The 20,999-nt window shown below is 46.6% G+C and overlaps 1 protein-coding gene across 5 annotated transcripts in view; it reads right to left on the bottom strand.

Annotated features, from left to right (window-relative positions):
• TRAF5 (TNF receptor associated factor 5) overlaps positions 1-20,999 on the bottom strand; it is a 58,564-nt gene that overhangs the window by 31,236 nt on the left and 6,329 nt on the right. The window contains exon 1 of one of the 5 annotated variants that reach the window (XM_017853058.1): positions 4,976-5,209. The exons of 1 other annotated variant lie outside the window; for it this stretch is intronic. The gene's annotated coding sequence lies outside the window, so the exon portion shown is untranslated. Of the gene's footprint in view, positions 1-482; positions 501-1,305; positions 1,401-4,913; positions 5,210-20,999 lie in introns of those variants that run through there. 3 more of the 5 variants (XM_017853057.1, XM_017853059.1, XM_017853060.1) reach the window with 3 other exon arrangements.

The raw sequence follows: 20,999 nt of genomic DNA, 5'->3' as shown, positions 1-20,999 counted from the left end.
CTTCCCCTGTTGGTCTTCAGCTGTGCGCTGTCCCCAGAGGTGGAGACTACAGAGACAGGCAGGCTTCCTTGAGCTGCTGTGAGCTCCTACCCAGTTCGAGCTCCCAGCGGCTTTGTTTACCTACTTAAGCCTCAGCAATGGCGGGCGCCCCTCCCCCAGCCTCGCTGCTGCCTTGCAGATAGATCGCCGCAGACTGCTGTGTTAGCAGTGAGGGAGGCTCCGTGGGCGTGGGACCCTCCCGGCCAGGTGTGGGATATATTCTCCTGGTGTGCCTGTCTGCTTAAAGCGCAGTATTGGGGTGGGAGTTACCCGATTTCCCAGGTGTTGTGTGTCTCAGTTCCCCTGGCTAGGAGAACGGATTCCCTTCCCCTTGCGCTTCCAGGTGAGGCGATGCCTCGCCCTGCTTCAGCTCTCGCTGGTCAGGCTGCAGCAGCTGACCAGCACCGATTGTCCGGCACTCCCTAGTGAGATGACCCCAGTACCTCAGTTGAAAATGCAGAAATCACCGGTCTTCTGTGTCGCTCGCGCTGGGAGTTGGAGACTGGAGCTGTTCCTATTCGGCCATCTTGCTCCGCTATGGTGCTTTCTTATAGCAGCCCAAGCTAAGACAAGTACCAAGCCACATCATTTCTCACCTGAACTAAATATAAGTTCATTCATTGCTTTCTTCTCCAAACTATTCTCCATACTAGAGCCAGGATGAGACTTTCAAAATGCCAAGTACAATGTAAGGTTATCTCCCTTCATCTTTTAGTGGCTTCTCAGGGCTCTGAGAGAAAGTCGACAATGCTAAGCAGGCTCAAGATTGTATCCTCCCCAATCCAGCAGCATCCTGGACCTCTCTTCCCTGGCTTTCTGTACTCCAGCCACACAGGCTTTTTTTTAGTTCTTCTAATACACCACACTTTATGCCACCGGGCCTTTGCACAAGCTACTTGGGAGACTGAGGCAAGTGGGATCACTTGAGCCTGGGAGGTGGAGGCTGCAGTGAGTTATGATTATGCCACTGCACTCCAGTCTGGGTGACAGGGCAAGAGACCCTGTCTCAAAAATAAATAAATAAATAAATAAATAAATAAATAAATAAATAAATAAATAAATAAAAGTCTGGGGTTTGAGACCAAAGCTCCACCTTTTCCCTAGTGTTTCCTGCAAAACTTCAAGGGTGGTAGGTAAGCAGTGCAAGATACATATGTTCCCTCCTGTAACATGGCTGATTCTTGGGATTTAACAAAAGTTTTAATTCTGAAGATGAAGAGGCAAAACATTTTATTTACATGCACAGCCCTAATAACCAAGACCCACCTTTCTCAGAGAACTCGAAGAACCACTTTCAAACTTCCTGACTCTGCTTTGTGTTCCCTCATTCCTGGGGAGGTTGGCACTTCACATCCTGTGCCCTGATGTCATATTCTATGTCCCTCTGAGATTCTCTTCTGAGGCCAGGCCCAAGTCTGTCACACAGCATCTAAATTTGGACTCTCAGAGATGTACCTAAAGCAACAGGCTCATTCAGTCCCCAGAATGAGGCAGTAGGATGTACAAAACTCAGTTCAGGTTCCCCTCCACTACACTCTACACTCTTCCTAACACAAGAATCTATGGAACTCATCTGTGTGTATGTCCATCTTTTGCCACAACAGTAGTTCTCCAACTTTTTGGTCTCAGGACCCCCTATGATTTGAATGTATGTGTCCCCCCCAGAATTCGTATGTTGAAACCTAAGGTCCAGTGTCATAGTATTGAGAGGTGGGACCTTTATGAGGTGATTAAGTCATGAGGGCTGTGTATCCATGGATGGGACCAGTGACCTTAAAATGGGTTCAAAGGAACTAGCTAGGTTCTTTTGCCCTTCCACCTTTCCCCATGTGAGAACAGTGTTCATCTCCTCTGGAGGACGCAGCAATAAGCTGTCATCTTGGAAGCAGAAAGTGAGCCCTCACCAGACACAGAATCTGCTGGTGTCTTGATTGTGGACTTCCCAGCCTTCAGAACTGTGAGAAATACATTTTGTTCTTTATAAATTACCCATCTGAGGTATTTTGTGATGGCAGCACAAACAGACTAATATAACACTCTTTTTTTTTTCTTTTTTTTTTTCAGAGACAGGGTCTCACTCTGTAGCCCAGGCTAGAGGGCAGTGGTGTAATCATGGCTCACTGTAACCTCCAACTCCTGGGCTCAAGTGATCCTTCCACCTAAACCTCCCCAGTAGTTAGGACTACAGGTGTGTGCCACCACACCTGGCTAACTTTTTTTATTTTTATTTTTTAGAGACAAAGGTCTTACTATGTTGCCCAGGCTGGTCTTGAACTCCTGGCCACAAGCAATCCTTTCAGCTCAGTAAAGCAGTAAGATTACTACAGGTATGAGCCACAGCACCTGGTCTAAGATAACACTCTTAAAACTTGAGGAGCCACAGATCCAACACAAGAGCACAATATTGAAGATGACAGATACTACCCAACTTCAAAACTTATTATAAAACTACAGTAATCAAGACAGTGGAGTATTGTCAAAAGAACAGACAAATAGATCCATGGAACAGAATAAAGAGCCCAGAAATAGACCCACATAAATACAGTCAACTGACCCTTGGCAAAAGGGCAAAGGCAAAACAATGATGCAAAGATAGTCTTTTCAACAAATGGTGCTGGGACAACTAGACATCCACATCGGAAAATGAAGCTAGACAGACCTGACACCTTCACAAAAATTGACTCAGAATGGATCACAGACATGAAAGTAAAATGCAAAACCTACAACTCCTACTAGATAACATAGGACAAATTCTAGATGATCTTGAGTTTGACAATGACTTTTTAGGTACAACACCAAAGGCACAATCCATGAAAGAAAGAATGGATAAACAGACTTTCATTCAATTTTGCTGTGAACCTAAAACTGCTCTAAAATAAAATTTTGTCTTTTTTTAATGGAGGACCCCTAAGAGTCTTTGTTTATGCAAATTATATCTATTCATATTTACCATACTTGAGAGTCAAATTGAGGAATTAAGAAAGTATTTACTTCAAGATAATAAGCCAATTATATGTTAATACAAATAATATTTTATGAAAATAACCATTTTCCAAAACAAAAGAATTAGTGAGAAGAGTGCCACCATTTTACATGTTTGCACATCTCTTTAATGTCTTGCTTAACAGAAGATAGCTGGATTCTCACGTCTGCTCCTACATTCAGTCTGTTCAGGAAAACACCTCTGTGCATTTGTAAAAGAAGAGTAAAAATGGCAAATGATATCAGTACTATTATGAAAATAGTTTTGACCATGCAGATCCCCCGAAAGTGTATCAGGGAGCTGCGGGCAGTGCTGTGCTAGTAAACGTTTAATAATCTGCTCAACTGGGGGAAAGCTCCAGTTTGTAGCATTTGCCAATTTCTGTAAACACTTCCACTATGGCTAATTTCAAGGTAACAATGCAAAAGGTCACTGAACTGGAACTGCGAAAGAGATGCACACAATTGGCTCTTACCTGAACTCACCTGAAGTAAGAGTCCATTAAGTGTTTTCCCAGTAAGAGCTGTTCCAGCACCCCAGGGGCCTTTGAAGCACACTTTGGAAACCACTGCTCTACTAGCCTGTTGTGCAGGCCCTTGTCTTGTCAGCTTTGTCCTGGCAGGCACAGCACATGTGACTCTTACAGTCTCCTTGCTCCTGCTGAACAGCCAGCAGCGGACTGAATGCCCTATCCTTCCTCTCCCCATCCATGTGTGTATTTCCCAGACCTATTCAACAAGCCTAAGTCATTCACTGACCTTGTTCACTCTCTAATCTGTTATTGTCTTGTCCAGTATTTGTTTTATGAAATTGGGTTTTAATCTCATCATACATTGTAAAAAATAAGCATTTATGTTCGGCTGTGAGATGTGGACTTGAGGTGTCTTTCTGGGTGAGGTTCTGGTATATCAACAGAGCTATGATGCCTCCCAGGGCAGGGTCCGTCTCCTTCTGAAGCTTCCTCAAGCCTGGACCCACTGTCTTCACTGACATGAGAGAGCCCAACAGCAGAACTAGAAAGGCTATGCTTTTTTACCTAACAAATATATTTATCTAATTAATTAGATATTTTCAGCTGGTATTCTGTCATTCCCAGGCAGCTATTTAGTGGAAATGAGTAAGCACTCCATTTTATTAAAATCTTTCCCCTCTGTGTATAACAGCTTACGTACCAGGAACCACAAAGCAGCTCAGTTCTTGCAAGTCAGGAGAAAAATAAAACATATCAAAAGTGCTAAAAATAGAGCTTATATATCACCTTTCTGCAGTCAAGGGCATTCTTATTCTTGCCATCAATGGGATGTACAGTATGGTACTCCTACTGAAGAGTTGTTAACTCAAGCTCAAAGAGACAAAAGAAAGTCATATCCCATCTATTCCCTAAGAACTCTTGCTGAGTTTCTTTGAAATGCCATCTTCTTGTTTCATAAATTGATGCATCTTTTCCATGAGAATTTTTTAGGAATTCCAAAGGAAAGCTGTGGATGCCACCATTTAAATTCTTTACTCACATATCTCTACAGATTTCTGGAGAACATATGATAAATATTCTCACATTCTGAAGCAACGTGAGCTTATCCTTCAGTCATAACAAAAAAGGATATGTGTTTTGCAGAGTTTAAGAAAGATTTAACAAAGAAAGGTAGATCCTGGTCTGTCTATCCATACTACCTCCATACCCCTGCCAACAACCCGTTTGGATTAATGAAGATTTGAAAAATTGGGGAGTTTTTAAATATATTATGTTATAGTGCATAAGACATGAGTCCATGAAATTTGTCTCCAGGGTTTTCAAGTTCTGATTCTTGGGGAATTACTGATTACTACAGACAAAATCCCAGAGTGAAAAGGGCACAGGACCAGAGACCTCTGTCTCTGCTCTGCCACTCACCATCCATGAAACTGTGAGCAGGACACCCCACAGCCCACTCATCTGCACATCCCTGCACTGACCCTGGGTTAGGTCCTGAGAAAGCAGAGGCTGTGACGTTGCATCTGCCCTTGAAGCCCTCCAAGGACAGAAGAAATAAGGAACAAAAATGATCGGTTACAATATCCCGCTGGCAAGTACCACAAGCAGAGATTCCGACAAAGAACTGGTAGAGCCTAGGTGGGGGGTAGCTAACAATTTCTGAGGTGTCTGTGCTGATTTCACAGAGAAGAAATCATCTCAGCTGGTCTTGAAGAAAGAGGCATTTTCTAGATGAAGGAGATTAAAGAATTTCCCGGTATCACAAAAGTTCTAGAATGGTTAGCAGTTAACTGTAGCTGAAGCGAAATTAAGGGAATAAGCCAGTCATTTGCCTGTTTGCCCAGATCCATCCCTACTCTTGCTCTGCTTAGGTCTGCACCATGAGGTAGGGTGAAATTTGATGCCACAAACTGTTTTCCAGGCTCCCTGGCTTCTGGCGAGGTTCAGCCAATGAGAGGCACTGGGGTGGGGAGAGGGGGAAGCCAGGGGACCTCTCCCCCATCCCTGGGTGCTGAGCAGCATCTCAACAGTGACCGGCGTTCCTCCATGGCTCTAATGACACCAGCTGGCCCCTCTCTCTGTGGATGGGCTGCTAGAAGCCAAACTGTCCATTTCTCAGTTCTGCTCAGGTCTCACTGGCAGTGTTGGTCAAATGCCTAATACCCACTTGAGCAGCATGGGAAGGATACAAATATGTTATTCCCCAAACCCACCCAAGGCCCACCAATGGGTCCTGGGCTTAAAGAGGAGAGACTGTGGCTGGTGGTAAAGAAAAGTTAGAATATTTAATCCCAAGATGCAGTGACCCAATGGGTCTCTTGAATCCATACCCTGGGTGGGTTCCAGATGCTCTCCTGCTAGGATAGGCAGTTCTCTCTCAAGGTCATGGCTGGCCTTGAATCCTGTGATTCTGTTCTTCCAGGAAGAACAGTTACTACAAGGAAGCAAAAAAAAAAAAAAAAAAAAAAAAAAAAAAAAAAAAAAAAGGAAGGGGGGCGGGGCTGGGCACAGTGGCTCACGCCTGTAATCCCAACACTTTCGGACACCGAGGCAGGAAGATTGTTTGAGCTCAGGAGTATGAGACCAGTCTGGGCAACCATGGCAAAACCCCATCTCTACAGAAATTACAAAAATTAGTTGGCCAGGTGCAGTGGCTCATGCTTGTAATCCCAGCACTTTGGGAGGCCGAGGTGGGCAGATCACCTGAGATTGGGAGTTTGAGAGCAGCCTGACCAACATGGAGAAACCCTGTCTCTACTAAGAATACAAAATTAGCCGCGTGTGGTAGTGCATGCCTGTAATCCCAGCTACTCAGGAGGCCGAGGCAGGAGAATTGCTTGAACCCGGGAGGCTGCGGTGAGCCGAGGTTGCACCATTGCACTCCAGACTGAGCAACAAGAGCAAAATTATGTCTCAAAATAAATAAATAAACAAATAAATAAAATTAGCAGGGTGTGGTGGTGCATGCCTGTAGTCCCAGCTACTTAGGGGGCTGTGGCAGGAGGATCGCTTGGGCCTGGGAGGTCAAGGTTGCAGTGAGCTGCGTTCATTGTTCACGCCACTGCACTTCAGCCTGGGCAACAGAGAAAGACCCTAAGTCAAAAAAGGAAAGGAAAAGGAAGGAGGAGAAAGCACTTTATCTGTTAGGCTATCCTTCTGGCACAAAGGAGAACTGAAATGGTCTCACAGTTTTTCCAAAGCTTCTGTCTGTGATGGCCCGGAGAGGTCTTCCCTCAAAAATTGCAGAAGAAACCCCTTTAACCAGGCAGGTCAAAGATGAAGGCCTTGGAGAAAGGGAGAACCAACAAGGCCATTTTCCATTGCACCTAATATGGCCGGGAGCTCATGCAGAGACCAGGTGACACCACAACAACCAGAAAACATGTGACCGCAGTCCACCGACGCACCGTCCTTGCCCCAGCATGACTGGCTTTGATGTCTTAGAGGCAGAGATAAGCGTATGTTTTCTTTGCTTTTCCTTACGCCTTCACAGAAGAACGTTGTCTTGGGAACAGGACAAAGAATGATGTGAGCATAATTTTAATTACTTTAAAGAGAACTGTGACTTCTCTCCAAGTTGTCAGGAAACCGCTGGTTCCCCATTCTCCTGGTGGTACAGCAAGCACTGTTGGTGAGTAGATGGGAGCGCAAAGGCTGAAGGGCATCCCTCTTCCCCCAACCCTCCAGGCTGCACACCCATGCTGACATGGCCGAAGCTGCTGCCGCCTCAAGTCAGTGACACTTACAGAGATGCCTTTAGTGGAACTCTTCTTGGAACCATGTAGAGTCGACCTGACTCCAGATGGTACTTTTAAGGTATCTAGGAAACATTTAGATTTGCTCTTAGAAACTAGACCAAGAGGAAAAAATAACAAAGGAAGCTCTACTGATCTTCCCACACAGCAGCTTTCTCCACTAGGAAGCCTTGTTCAACTCTGGTGCGCTCGGCCCCCATCCTTGGCTCCAGCTCTGTAACAGTCCCCACTGCTACCTAGGGACAGCTCCTCGAGCTCCTCAAGGGCGGGGCTATCCTCCTTAGTCCCCAGGCCAGAGTACCCAATAACCCAGATGACTCAATAATCAATGTGGAAACTCAGAGTTAGTGTGAGGCCACAGTGGGAAAGGGCCATGAAGACAATCTAGGAGAGTTCCGATTGAGGCGGAAGGCAAGGGAAGGGTATTAAAAGAAGTGAATGGAGCCTAATGCTGGAGTCAGATATGAGTTAGGATTACAAGTACTGAGGCTATGTCCAAGCACAGAGACAGCTAATTTATATGCATTAGCTCATTTTAACCCCTCAGCCAGGTGTGTTGGCTAAAGCCTGTAATCCCAGCCATTCAGGAGGCTGCGGTGGGAGGATTGCTTGAGCCCAGGAGGTCAAGGCTACAGTGAGCTATGATGGCGCCACTGCACTCCAGCATAGGAGACAGGGTAATATATGATATATATAAACATATATATAATATCATCATTATTCCCCATTTTTTAAAATGAGGAAATGGAGGCCTAGTGAGTTCCTACTTCCAGGTAGTGGTGGAGGCCCACAGGGGATGAGGAGCTGGGGTTCCTCCCTCCCCCTCCCAGGTTCCGAGAGTCAGCATGGCATGGCAATTACCACCATGGACTCTGGAGTAGACTTGCCTGGATTCAAATCCTGCCCATACACCTTCATAGCCATGTGACCTTAGGCAAATTACTTGGTCTCTATGCTTCTCCGTTTCTTCATCTGTAAAATGAAATGCTGGACAGGACATGGAAGAAAGGGAACCCTCGTACACTGTTGGTAGGAATGTAGATTAGTACAGCCACTATGAAGAATGGTATGGAGGTTCCTCAGAAAACTAAAAACAGAACTATATATGATCCAGCAATCCCACTGCTGGGTATATATTCAAAAGAAAGGAAATCAGAATATTGAAGAGACATCTGCACTCTCATGTTTACCGCAGCACTGAAGAACCAAGATTTGGAAGCAACCTAAGCATCTATCAACAGATGAATGGATACAGAACATGTGGTACATATACACAATATTCAGCCATAGAAAAGAACAAGATCCCATCACTTGGAACAACATAGATAGAACTACAGAACATTATGTTAAGTGAAATAAGCTAGGCCAGAAAGACAAGCTTCACATGTTCTTGTTTGTGGGAGTTAAAAATTAAAACAACTGAACTTATGGAGACAGAGAGTAGAAGGATGGTTACTAGAGGCTGAGAAGAATAGTTGTGGGGTTGGGGACGTGTTGGAGAGAAGAAGTAGGGATGATTAATGGGTACAAAAATATAGTCAGAATAACTATATAGAATACAATCTAGTATTTGATAACAGGGTAACTATAGCAGTCAACAAGAGTTTATTGTACATTTAAAAATAACTAAAAGAGGCCGGGCGCGGTGGCTCAAGCCTGTAATCCGCACCTCTGGGAGGCCCGACGATGGGCCCGCGATCACGGGTCAGAGATCGAGACATTCCCTGGCTAATACGGTGAAACCCCGATATCTACTAAAAATACACAAAGAAACTAGCGCGGCGATGAGGGGGCGGCGCCGCCTGTAGTCCCCAGGCTACTCGGGAGTGCGAGACGGGGATGAATGGCCGTCGAACCCAAGGAGGCGGAGCTTGCAGTGAGCTGAGACTAGCGGAGGGAGGACTGCCCACGGAGAGCAGGAGTGAGGGAAAACGGGGCCACTGCAGCTCCCAGCCTGGAGGAGGAGACAGGCAGACACACGATACTCAAAAAAAAAAAAAAAAAAAAAAAAAAAAAAAATAACTAAAAGAATTGGGATGACTGTAACACAAAGAAATGATAGATGCTTGAGATAATGGATACCCCATTTACCCTGATGGGATTATTATGCATTGTATGCCCATATCAAAATATCTCATGTAGCCCATATATACCTAATACACACCCATAAAAATAAAAAAGTAGGACTTATCAAACTTCAAAAAAAAGAAAAATATAAAAAAATAAAATGGTGATAAAACTATAACAGTAGCTGCCACATAGAACTTCTGAAGATTAAATAAGTCAATACCATATACATCAAGGGTTGGCCCATCACATGTTTTGTAAATAAAGTTTTATTACAACACAGCCATGTTCATTCACTTACACATTGTCTATGGTTGTTTATGTGCTACCACAGAGGAGCTGAGCAGTTGCCCCAAAGACCATATGGCCCACAAGGCCTCAAACACATAGTTACTACCTGGTTCTTTACAGAAAATGTTTGCCGACCCCTCTATGCGTGAAGAGCTTATAGTGGTAGTACACAGAGGTGTCATAAGGGCTATTATTATTAATAAGCACTTGTCCCTGAGTGTCTCCATCAACGTCCCCCACTCTGAGATAATCTGACTGCCTGACATGCTATTTGCCTTCTCATTTCACCCAATTTTGAATTCATGGTTACACTGGGCTATCTCGCACTAAACATTTATTGATTCAGTCACTTTTTGTAAATCATTTCTTTGCTGGGAACCTACCATAGGCAGACACTGATGAGGAAACAAAAATGCAGCACACGGGCTCAAATTCCCCATCCGCTGGAGCTCCCACCCATTCTCCATCCTCAGCCTGGCAATGCCCCATCAACCTCTTTCTCCCCCTACCCCTCTTCTCCTTCCCATTCCCAGCTCTAGAGCAGTGCCCGATGGAAACACACCTCCCAGGTGGCACCCACAGACCTGTGTCCTTTATCAGATCCCATCAGCGCCTCTCTGAAGCCTTCCTGGCCCTCCCAAGCTCATCTGTACTCTACCTGGAATAAGTTGGCAGGCCCAAATCATACGGGGATGTGGTATATGAGGCCATATGTAGTCTGGGAAAGCATATTATGTTAGTTTGATGATCTAAACTGTAATCACATCATCACATTTGCTGACTAGTCTCTCCTAAATCACTGACCTCCTGCTCTTTATGTGACATTTGGCACTTCCTTCTTGAAACTCCCTGATCCCTTGGCCCTAGGGTTCTGTATTTGTTGCTTCTCTTCCCAGCTCTGAACCACACCTCTCGGTGGCTCCTTGCCAGCATTCCACTCCTACAGGGTTCCCCAAGGCTAGGTCAGCCTTCTGCCCTTTGTTCTTGACTCAGCTCAAGAACTTCTCCTCGTTGGAAAGGCTTCTCTTCATTGGAAAGGCTGCCTACTGCCAGCTCAACTGCATTCCCAAATGGGGGTGGGTGTGCCCACTGCATGGAGCTATGGGGCTGTCATCTCAGACTCACACTTCTCTCCCCCTTGCCCCTTCCTGATCATCCTCCTTGCTTACAAAGAAGGTACAAAGAGGCCAGGAGCGGTGGCTCACTGTTGGGGTGATCAGACCCAATACCAGGTCATGGGGGTGACAAAGGCCGGCAGAGTCAAAGGATTGAGAAAAAGACCATTTGAGAGATAAAGGTGGGACACCAAGAAGCCATCGCAATTGTGGAGGCTGGGATGTCCCCAAGCGCTGGGAGCCCACGCTATTTATTGGTAATCCAACAGAGAAACAGGTGGTGAGAATGTGGAGGTCAAAAGGACACGTTGCATTAAGCACATGATTTACAGCTGTGATGGTTTAGCATTTATATGGAACATGTTCTGCTACTTGAGATAATGGGAATAGGAGCCTAGGAGGGCTAGAAGCAAGGAGCCAGCAAGTCTAGACATATTCCCAAGGACATTATGCAAGCCCTGCCTCAGTTTCCCTCCCAACACTCAGCTTTTTCCCAACAGCTCACGCCTATAATCCCTGCACTTTGGAAGGCTGAGGTGGGTGGATCACCTGAGGTCAGGAGTTCGAGAGCAGCCTGGCCAACATGACGAAACCCCATCTCTACTAAAAATACAAAAATACTAAAAAAAAAAAAACTAAAAAAAAAAAAATACTAAAAAAACAAAAAATAAATAGGTGCGTGGTGGCACGCACCTATAATCCCAGCTGCTCAGGAGGCTGAGGCAGGAGAATCAGTTGAACCTGGGAGGTGGGAGTTGCAGTGAGCCAAGATTGCGCCACTGCACTTCAGCCTGGGCAACAAGCAAGACTCCATCTCAAAAAACAAAAACAAAGATAAGTACGAAGAGCACAAACACTCGTAAAGTGAATGAAGCTGCAGTGACCCCTCGAGCTTGGATGCACAGCCAACAGCCAACGGTTTAGATTTAGCTTGGAATTCAGAAACATTTTCAAATGAGGACTGAGCCCAGGCTTTACCCAGCCCCACCCTCCAGGGCCTAAGGGTACTCTGAAGAAAGAGGAGAAACCTGAGACCACCCTAGACGGGCTACAGAAGTACCAGTGAGTATTTAGAAACCGTGGCATGACCTTTTGGTGACTTTTAGCTACCAAAGGTCAACATCATTCTAGCGGTGCCCCACCTTCCCACAAATGCTCATCCACAGCTGCCTTTGTGTAAGTTTACATTTCCAAAGCTGACCACAGACATATGACATACTGCCAGCTGCCTACTGCCCAGAGCTGGGAGGGCTGTGGCTGGGGTACGTGTTGTGAGAGGCACACAGGGCAATCCCCTCCCGCCTGGCGGCAAGGCCAGCTCTGGTTGAGTCCATAGAGGAAGCAGACGAGAGACCCTTCCTGGGGTGGGCTACCCCAGATACACCCCAGGCACACTCTAGGTGCCCAGCCCACATACAGGCAGGCATCCTAGAGTGTGACTTGAAAAATGCAGCCTTCAGGCTGTTGGGACTCATGGGCCTGATCACGGCCAACAGAAGAGGGAGAGCGGGTAGGGAGCCCAGAGAGGAGATCCAAGAGAAGTAGGTAGAACTGGGGAGTGGATTCCCCACCCTTTCCACCCCCCACCCCACAACTGAGCCTGTCAGCTCTGGAAGGACTTAAGGAAACAGCTACCCAAGTGTTGCACTGTTTCACAGCGGAACTTACCAAACCGAATTTCATGCAGAAACATCAATAAATAAAAGAGCATACAGAATACCTGCTCTGGTGGAAGCAGGGCCTGTTGGGTTTGCTACGATCCCCAGGCCTCTGGCAGCTCTTCTGGTTAGTCCTAGGAGATTCACAGTTTGGTTTCTCAAGATAATGATAATAATGATAATAATAAAACCTGACATGCACTAGTAATTTCCAGCCTGCACTTTTACATACAATATCATACACAGTTCCACACTAACCTTGTGGCAATACTGCTAACCTCATCATATTCCCAATGAAGAGTCCGAGGCCTCAAGTTCTTAAACAACTTTCCCCAAATCACACAGCTAGTGCATGGGCACAGGGATTTGAACACAGACTTTCCAACTCCAAAGCCAGTGCTCCTCACTCTGTGTCACAGCTGGGAGAAAATGCACCACATCGGAGCCAACACCAAACAGGAGGGCTTGATGGCAGGAAGTACCACTTACTGGTTAGAGACCAGCTCTGGGGCCAGACTGCTGGGGTTCAACCCCTTCTGCCATTCGCTTACCTGTGTTACCCCTTCCTCATCTAGAAAATGGGACAATATGGGAGGCCGAGGCAGGTGGATTGTCTGAGCTCAGGAGTTCGAGACCAGTCTGGGCAACATGGAGAAACCCTGACTCTACTAAAAATTACCTGAGCATGGTGGCGTACACCTGTAATCCCAGCTACTTGGGAGACTGAGGCAGGAGAATCACTTGAACCCAGGAGATAGAGGTTTCAGTGAGCCAAGATTGCACCACTGCACTCCAGCCTGGGTGACAAAGTGAGACTCTTGTCTCAAAAAAAAAAAAAGACAATAATGGTACCTGCTACAAAGGCTTGGAGTTAAGATTAAATGAGTAAATCCACGTAAATTATTATCACACAATTCCTGGCACGTAAATAAGCACTTAATCACCATGCATGTCCACCCTGCCCTCCTAGCCAGCTTTATTCAGTGCCAGTCACATGCAAAGGCTGCGCCTTATTGTATTATGGGAGCGGAGGAGAGTGGGTTACCAGGTAGCTCCTGTCCCCAAGAATTTTTCAGTCAAGGTAGGGATCATGCATATGCATATGCACAAAACTATAGCAGCAGCTCTCTGAGCAGTCAGGGCCCCAGATGCTCTGCTAAGAATCTGTTCTAGAAAATGATGAAAATGCTGGCTTGGACATCTTACCCCAGAGGAAGGGGGTCCATTTGTTATAATATGATACTGATTAATACACTTCAGTATCATGATCTCTCAGTAGCAACTAGAATCTCATTTTCTAGCAAATTCCCAGGCTAGATTCTACAGCTCATGACAGCATGAGGAGCACCACTCAGATCACCGTGGCAGCTTCCAGGTCACCTTCTCTTATCTCTTGGAGCTTCAGGCTGGTGCTGGACCTGCTCTCTTCTATCTGCACTCATTCTCTGGGTGAACACGTCCTACCTCCTGGCCTTACCAGCTATGGCTGACAATGCCCTGATTTATATCTGTAATCTGGACCTCTCCCCTGAGCCCCAGACACACTCCACTGTTTAGTCGATGCCTCTACATTGAATAGGCATCACAAACTTAACACCTCCAATCCCCATCCAACCTGCTCCTCCCATAGCCTTCCTCCATCTCAGTAAAATGGTACCACCAATCACAGCGTCACTTGGACCAAAAATTTTGGAGTGATCCTTGGGTCCTCTCTTACTCTCTATCTCACAACACCAAATCCCATGGGATCTTCCTTCCCAACACATCCTCCCCTCTGCCTCCTCACCACTGTCAGCATAACCACTCTGGCCTAAGCTGCCATCATCCCCCCAATGGTTACTGCATCAATCTCCTAGCTGGTCTCTTGCTCTGCCTTGCTCCTTTACAGCCCATTCACAACCCAGCAGCCAGAGTGATGCTTTTAAAAACAGAAGCTGTCTCTGCTGCTCCTCTGCTCCAATGGCCCCATTGCACTCTGGGTAGGAGCCAGTGACCTTGGAGGTCACGGCCCTCTGTTTCTCTGGCCCTCCATTCTGTGTCCTCACTTCCTAGAGACTTCCCCCTTATCTACTCACTCTGGCAACACTGGCCTTGCTTCTTCTTGAACAGCAGAAGAGGCTTCTGCTTGCTTTTCCCCTGCCTGGAATACTCTTCACCCTGATATCTGAAGAGCTTGTTTCTTCACTTTAGGAATCTGCTCAAATGTTATCTCACAAGGGAGGCCTTTGCTGACCACCCTACATGGAAAACGCAACATCCCTGGCAGACCCATCTTCTACTGCATTTTCCTCCCATGCACTTATTACTGCCTAACATATTACTTGTTCATGTCTTTACTCTCTGTCTTCCCCTATCAGAATAGAATATAAGCGCCATCACACCAGGGATTGTTTCTTTGGATACTGAGGTCCCAATACATAAAATAGTGCACATGGCCGGGTGCAGTGGCTCACGCATGTAATCCCAGCACATTGGAAGGTCAAGGCAAACAGATCAGTTGAGGTCTGGAGGTCTGGAGTTTGAGACCAGCCTGGCCAACATGGTGAAATCCGTCTCTACCAAAAATACAAAAATTAGCCAGGCATGGTGGCGTATGCCTGTAATCTCTGACACACTAATGTGAGCTAGCCTCTGGGTGAGGTGCTAAGCGGGAAGCTTTAGCCCAAGGGTAGCAGGCACCTGGGAAAGGGGGAAATGCTGACAAAAATGTATATAGGTAGGCCAGCCAACAATTCAATGCAACCAACATTTATGGGGCCCTCAGTTAGGTGCCAGGCATTGTACAAGGTGCTAGAGATCTAAAATCCCATTTGCCAGAGTCCTTTTCCAGAGATTTCATCATGCCAACACAGTAACAGCACAAAGTCAGCTTTTCTCTCTCAGCTCACTCTGTTCAATGTTGATTTTAAACCTTTCTCTCCTCCACAAACCTTGACCACTCCCTCCAGTCTCACCAGGAAACTCTACTTCCTACTGCACAGCAAAAAAAAAAAAAAAAAAAAAAAAAAACCAGAGATCATCAGACCAGACCACCTCTACTTCCTGCCACCACACCTGCAAATCTCCCTGCATGGGGCCCCTGCTCTGCCCCTTCCCTGCCAGAGTGGCGGCAGAGGTGACCTCTGAATTAGGCCAATCTCCCCACCAGTCCTCCACCTCTCCTGGATTCCTGGTCTTTTTGCCACTCCTCATATGAACAGAGAACCTTCCCCCCTTACAGCCTTCGCCCTAAGGCTGGGTCTCCCTTTCCTGAAGCTGTTGTCTCTGCCGGAAACATCTTTCCCTCTCCCGCCTCCTCTTGCTGAGCTAAACACATTCGAGCCCAGATGAAGCCTCACACATGCAGCTATGCCTCTGTGTGCCTCCTCCGTCAAGTTAGGGTCCCCCCCGACTTACGACACGCCCTTTAACCACCTATACTTCTCCTTAACAACACTTGCCAGGAATGTAAATAATTGTTTATGTAATTAATTATCTGTTCAACAATAGTCTTCCCCAGCATGGAGAAAGCAGTGCTGGAATTGTGTCTTATATTTTTCAAGGTGCAGACACAGAGCAAGCACTCAAATATCTGAGTCAATTAACAGTTGCCACTTGGGGTGCCACAATGTTCTAGATACCACAGGAGTTATACATAGGCTGTCCCACTTAATCCACACAGCAGCCCACATTTGTAGATACTCATTGTATTATTCATATTCATATTTTACAGATCAGGAACCCAAAGCTAGGGGGATGACACAATGTGTTGGAGGTACCACAGCTGGTAACTGCTGGGTAGGGATTCAGGCTTGTCTGCTGTCAAAGCCACCACGTCACACTCACATCTTACTCTCCACAGCTCACTCACTGCCTTAGATAAAGGAGGTACTCAATCATGAGGGATGGATGGAATGACCAAATACATCATTTTCTTTGGTCTTTAGTCACCATTGAGACCTACAAGCAAGAATTATAATTCCTCTTTTCCCAATGAGGAAAATGGAGGGGTTCAAAGGGCCACACAGCAGTAGGAGGCCATGCTGGGCTGAAACCCTTTGTAAATTGCCCTTTGTATAGGGCAATTTTCTCTACAACATAACTATAGTTAGGCACTGAGAGGACAGAACAGATGAGATTATGAAGAAAAGCTGTGCAGAAACAAGTTAACACAGCAAGCCTGAGACTGCTATCTTTAGAAAGTTCTGCTCACAAGGATGGCCCCTGGCTGGTGTCTGGAACACGGATTTCAGTAAGGCTCCCACCACCTGAACTGCTAAGAGTGGCTCACTGTGCTTAAACTGTCTAGGTAAACAATGTGTTTTGTTTTGAGATGGAGTCTCGCTCTGTCGCCCAGGCTGGAGTGCAGTGGTGCGATCTCGGCTCACTGCAACCTCCGCCTCCTGAGTTCAAGTGATTCTCCCGCCTCAGCCTCCCAAGTAGCTGGGACTACAGGTGCGTGCCACCAAGCCCCACTAATTTTTTGTATTTTTTAGTAAAGACAGGGTTTCACCATGTTAGCCAGGATGGTCTCGATCTCCTGACCTCGTGATCCGCCCGCCTTGGTCTCCCAAAGTGCTGGGATTACAGGCGTGAGCCACCATGCCTGGCCAATGTGTTTTATGCGGAACACCTGTTTTTCTTCTGGAGTCTGGAATTTTGACATGTGCTAGATGGAGTATCTACATGACCAGCCCTCAGTAAAAACCTTGGGCACTGAGTCTCTAATGGGCTTCCCTGGTAGACGGTGCTTCACATCTGCTGTCACAATGCACTGCTGGAGAAATTCAGCACATCCTGTGTGATTCCCCCTCGGAAGTCCTTTGCAGAGTCTTTTCCAAGACTCTTGGAAGCTTGTACCTGGTCTCCCCTGGACTTTGCTCCATAAGCCTTTTCCCTTTGCTCATTTTGCTTTGTATCCTTTTGCTGAAATGAATCATAGCTGTGAGTATGACCATCTGATGGACGCTGAATCCTGTAAGTCCTCTTAGCAAATCACTGAACCTGGGGATGGTCTTGGGGACCCCCAACACAGAAGCCTAACAAGAGATGAATTTTGAATTTGTTTTGAAAAGAGTGGCAGGGGTATGGATTAATGGATTTGAACAGGAGGCATTCTAGGCAGGAGAAATGATGTAAGAAAAGGTAGGCATAGGCAAGTCAGGTGTAGAAAGGCCTACAGGTCTTTAGGCCAGGTACGGTGGCTTATACCTGTAATCCCAGCATTGTGGGAGGCCGAGGTGGGCAGATCACTTGAGGCCAGGTGTTGAGACCAGCCTGGCTAACATGGTGAAACCCACCTCTACTAAAAATACAAAAATTAGCCAGGCCTGGTGGTGGGCACCTGTAATCTCAGCTACTCAGAGGGCTGAGGTGAGAGACTTGCTTGAACCCGGGAGGCAGAGATTGCAGTGACCCGAGATTGCACCACTGCACTCCAGCCTGAGTGACAAAGCAAGGACCTACCTCAAAAAAACAAAACAAGGCCAGGCACGGTGGCTCACGCCTGTAATCCTAGCACTTTGGGAGGCCGATGGGGGTGGATCGCCTGAGGTCGGGAGTTCAAGGCCAGCCTGGCCAGCATGGTGAAACCCTATTTCTACTAAAAATACAAAACAGCCAGGCGTGGTGGCAGGCCCCTGTAATCCTAGCTACTCCAGAAGCTGAGGCAGGAGAATTGCTTGAACCCGGGAGGCGGAAGTTGCAGTGAGCCAAGTTGGCACCACTGCACTCCAGCCTGGGCGACAGAGCAAGACTCCATCTCAAAACAAAACAAAATAACAACAAAAAAGAAGGGCCTAGAGCTATTTAACAAGGCTTGAACAGAAATGATGATGAGAAAATCCAGCACTGCTGTTATGAGGTAGAAGAGATGAGGGCTAGAGAGGTCCACTTGTTAGGAAGATCCAGTGTAAGTGAAGTGAAAGTGAACCACCTAGTCATACGTAGGCCCTATGGGAACTGTTAGTATCAAGGAAGTGGGGAAAGAACTTAGCCTCTGGCTGTCCATAGCTAATACATGGCAATAGATATCTCTAAGGGAGGTCTGTGGGAATGATACAGAGAATTTGAGGCAACATCCCAAAGTACTGGTTTTTGAAATAAAACATCTTAACATAAAGAAATCAGTCTGCTCCCAAATAATCTACTTCCCATTCATTAAGGGTGACTAAAATGTTCTTCATCTTTTTAAAACATCTTTGCTTAAGTCTAATATTCCCCCTCCATTTCTCCTATCTACCCCTCTCGCTCCCTAGTGAGTTATTCCTGGAATAACTCCACCCAATGTTTTAATCACTTCTTTCATTCTGCATCTGCTTAGCATATAAGCCTTTGCTTTATATTAAATTATTCTGCCTTTAACCCAAGGAGGCATGGTAAGTTTTCCTAGGTTGCATCATAGATATCAACCCAGCCTCTACCTCAGAAATCCTAAAATCATGAAGACAGAAGAGCGACCTTCATGCCTGCTGCTTATCTTAAACCCATCCACCTCCCTCCATCCTCCAGGGTCAAGGGTCTCCCTAACAGAAGCATTAGAACACAGCCTGGCTGTTCTAAGCCATCTTCCGCCTTAGTACAGGAGAATAGAAAGGGCTCTGGGTGGTGGCTTTGCATCAAGTCAACCTCATCCTGCTGTGCCTTCACATTGGATCCTGCTAAAGTAACTGGTCTGCTCCTGGCGATCAAGTCAGAGCTTGTATTTTTGTTTCCCAAATCTGTTTTATTTTTTTCCTGTGTTGGCTCTCTGCCAAGCACTATTCTTCCTCCAAAGCTGCCGCCTGCTCTGCCCACAAGTACTGAAAACTGGACTCCTGCCCTTGAAACCTGGACCATAGGGCCCCAGCCTCTGAGGCTGCCTGCCCCCTCTGCCTGCCAAGGACTCATCCCACCTTATCCCCACCATACCCTGTCCCATCCCAGCTTCCCTACCCCGGCCCCTGAGGTCTACCTGGTTTAGAGATGGCAAAGTGGCAGCAATAGGCTAGTTTAAATGATGGTCTACTTGCCCGGGCACAGTGGCTCACACCTGTAATCCCAGCACTTTGGGAGGCCAAGGCATGCGGATCACTTGAGGTCAGGAGTTTGAGACCAGCCTGCCCAACATGGCGAAACCCCGTCTCTACTAAAAATGCAAAAAATTAGCCAGCCGTGGTGGCGGGCACCTGTAATCCCAGCTACTTGGGAGGCTGAGGCAGGAGAATCGCTTGAACCCAGGAGGCAGAGGTTTCAGTGAACTGAGATTGTGCCACTGCACTGCAGTCTGGGTGACAAGAGTGAAACTCCATCCCCCCCTCCAAAAAAAAAAAAAGATGGTCTACTCTGACACACAGCAATTCTTCTGCTGGTTTTAATTTAAATTTGATGCCTTTAGGCTAGGCATGCATTTTCCAGCTCCCCAGAAACCCCACAATGCTCTACAGCTATTAACCACATGGAAGGAGAAAACCAGTTTTACTGAATATCTGCCAGACTCCACGTTCTGTGTATATATTGACTCATTTAATCTTTCCAGCAACCCCAAGTGGCACACATTACTATTTCTATTTACCAGTGGGAATACAGACACTATAGAAGTTGGGCAACTTGCTCAGATTATATAACTACAACCAGCAAATCATAAACCCAGATTTGAACCCAGGCCCACCAGATTCTGAAGTCTACACTGTTTCTACTACATCATCATTGAAAGTAGCAGGTCTTGACCAGGCTATGTATTAGGGAGGCCCCTCTGCAGTAGTGTGAAAAGGAAAATTGAATACAGATGGACCTGGGGCAGGAAAACGAGTCAATGCTTAATTAAGGTTGCCCAGGAAAGAGTCCCTGTGGCCCTGAACTGGGAATAGATAGATCAGGACTGGCTGAGGGGACAGGATAAAGGTGACTGAGGAACAGCAGCAATTTCTGCAACAGTTAGAGAGAACACAGAGAAAGAGGCGGCCCGGGACGAATGTCTAAGGTGCTCCTAAAACAGCATGGGGAAGATTCTGAATATTGCAAATCATAATGGTGAAGAAGATAACTGGGTGAGGGATGGAAATTTGATCAGCCTTTCCCTAAAAGTGTTGGTTTAAGTCTTGGAAATGGCCAAGGGCTCAAGGAAAGAAGCACAGAGAATTGAAATCCAGCCTGAGGACCCAGGCTTGGCTCTATACCTGAATTTGCAGGACAGAGGAAGATAAGAAGCTGGATGTCAAGGAAGGGAATGCTGGTGGGGCAGTGTAGCAACCTCCAAGGAGGTAAGTAATAGCTGCAGCGTGGGCTGGTATGGGCTGGCGACTGAGGAGTACCAGGTCCTGGAAACCTACACAGAGCAATCAGAGCAGCACAGCAGGTGCACGGTGCCAAGTGAGCAGCGAGTGCAAGAGCTGGCCACTCTTTCCAGAAGCTTGTCAGTGAAAGAAAGAGAAGAGGGACTGGGGAAACATGGAGTCTTCTTATTAACAGAAAACTCAGCTTGTAGGGGAGGGAAGAAGTCTGTGGGAGGGAGGGAGGGAAGAAGTCTGTGGGAGGGAGGGAGGGAACCTCCGCCTCAGAGGGAGGAGGAGAGAGCTGACTTGGGAGTGTAGATGGAGAACGTGCTTTTGCCTTGATCTGGAGGAGAGCACTTTCTCCTTGAGAGGAAAAAAAAAAAAAAAA

This window comes from Rhinopithecus bieti, unplaced genomic scaffold (assembly GCF_001698545.2).
Source record: "Rhinopithecus bieti isolate Rb0 unplaced genomic scaffold, ASM169854v2 scaffold_35166, whole genome shotgun sequence".
Classification (NCBI taxonomy): Eukaryota; Metazoa; Chordata; class Mammalia; order Primates; family Cercopithecidae; genus Rhinopithecus; species Rhinopithecus bieti.
Note: the sequence above shows the minus strand (reverse complement) of the source record. Positions and strands in the feature narration are given on the sequence as shown.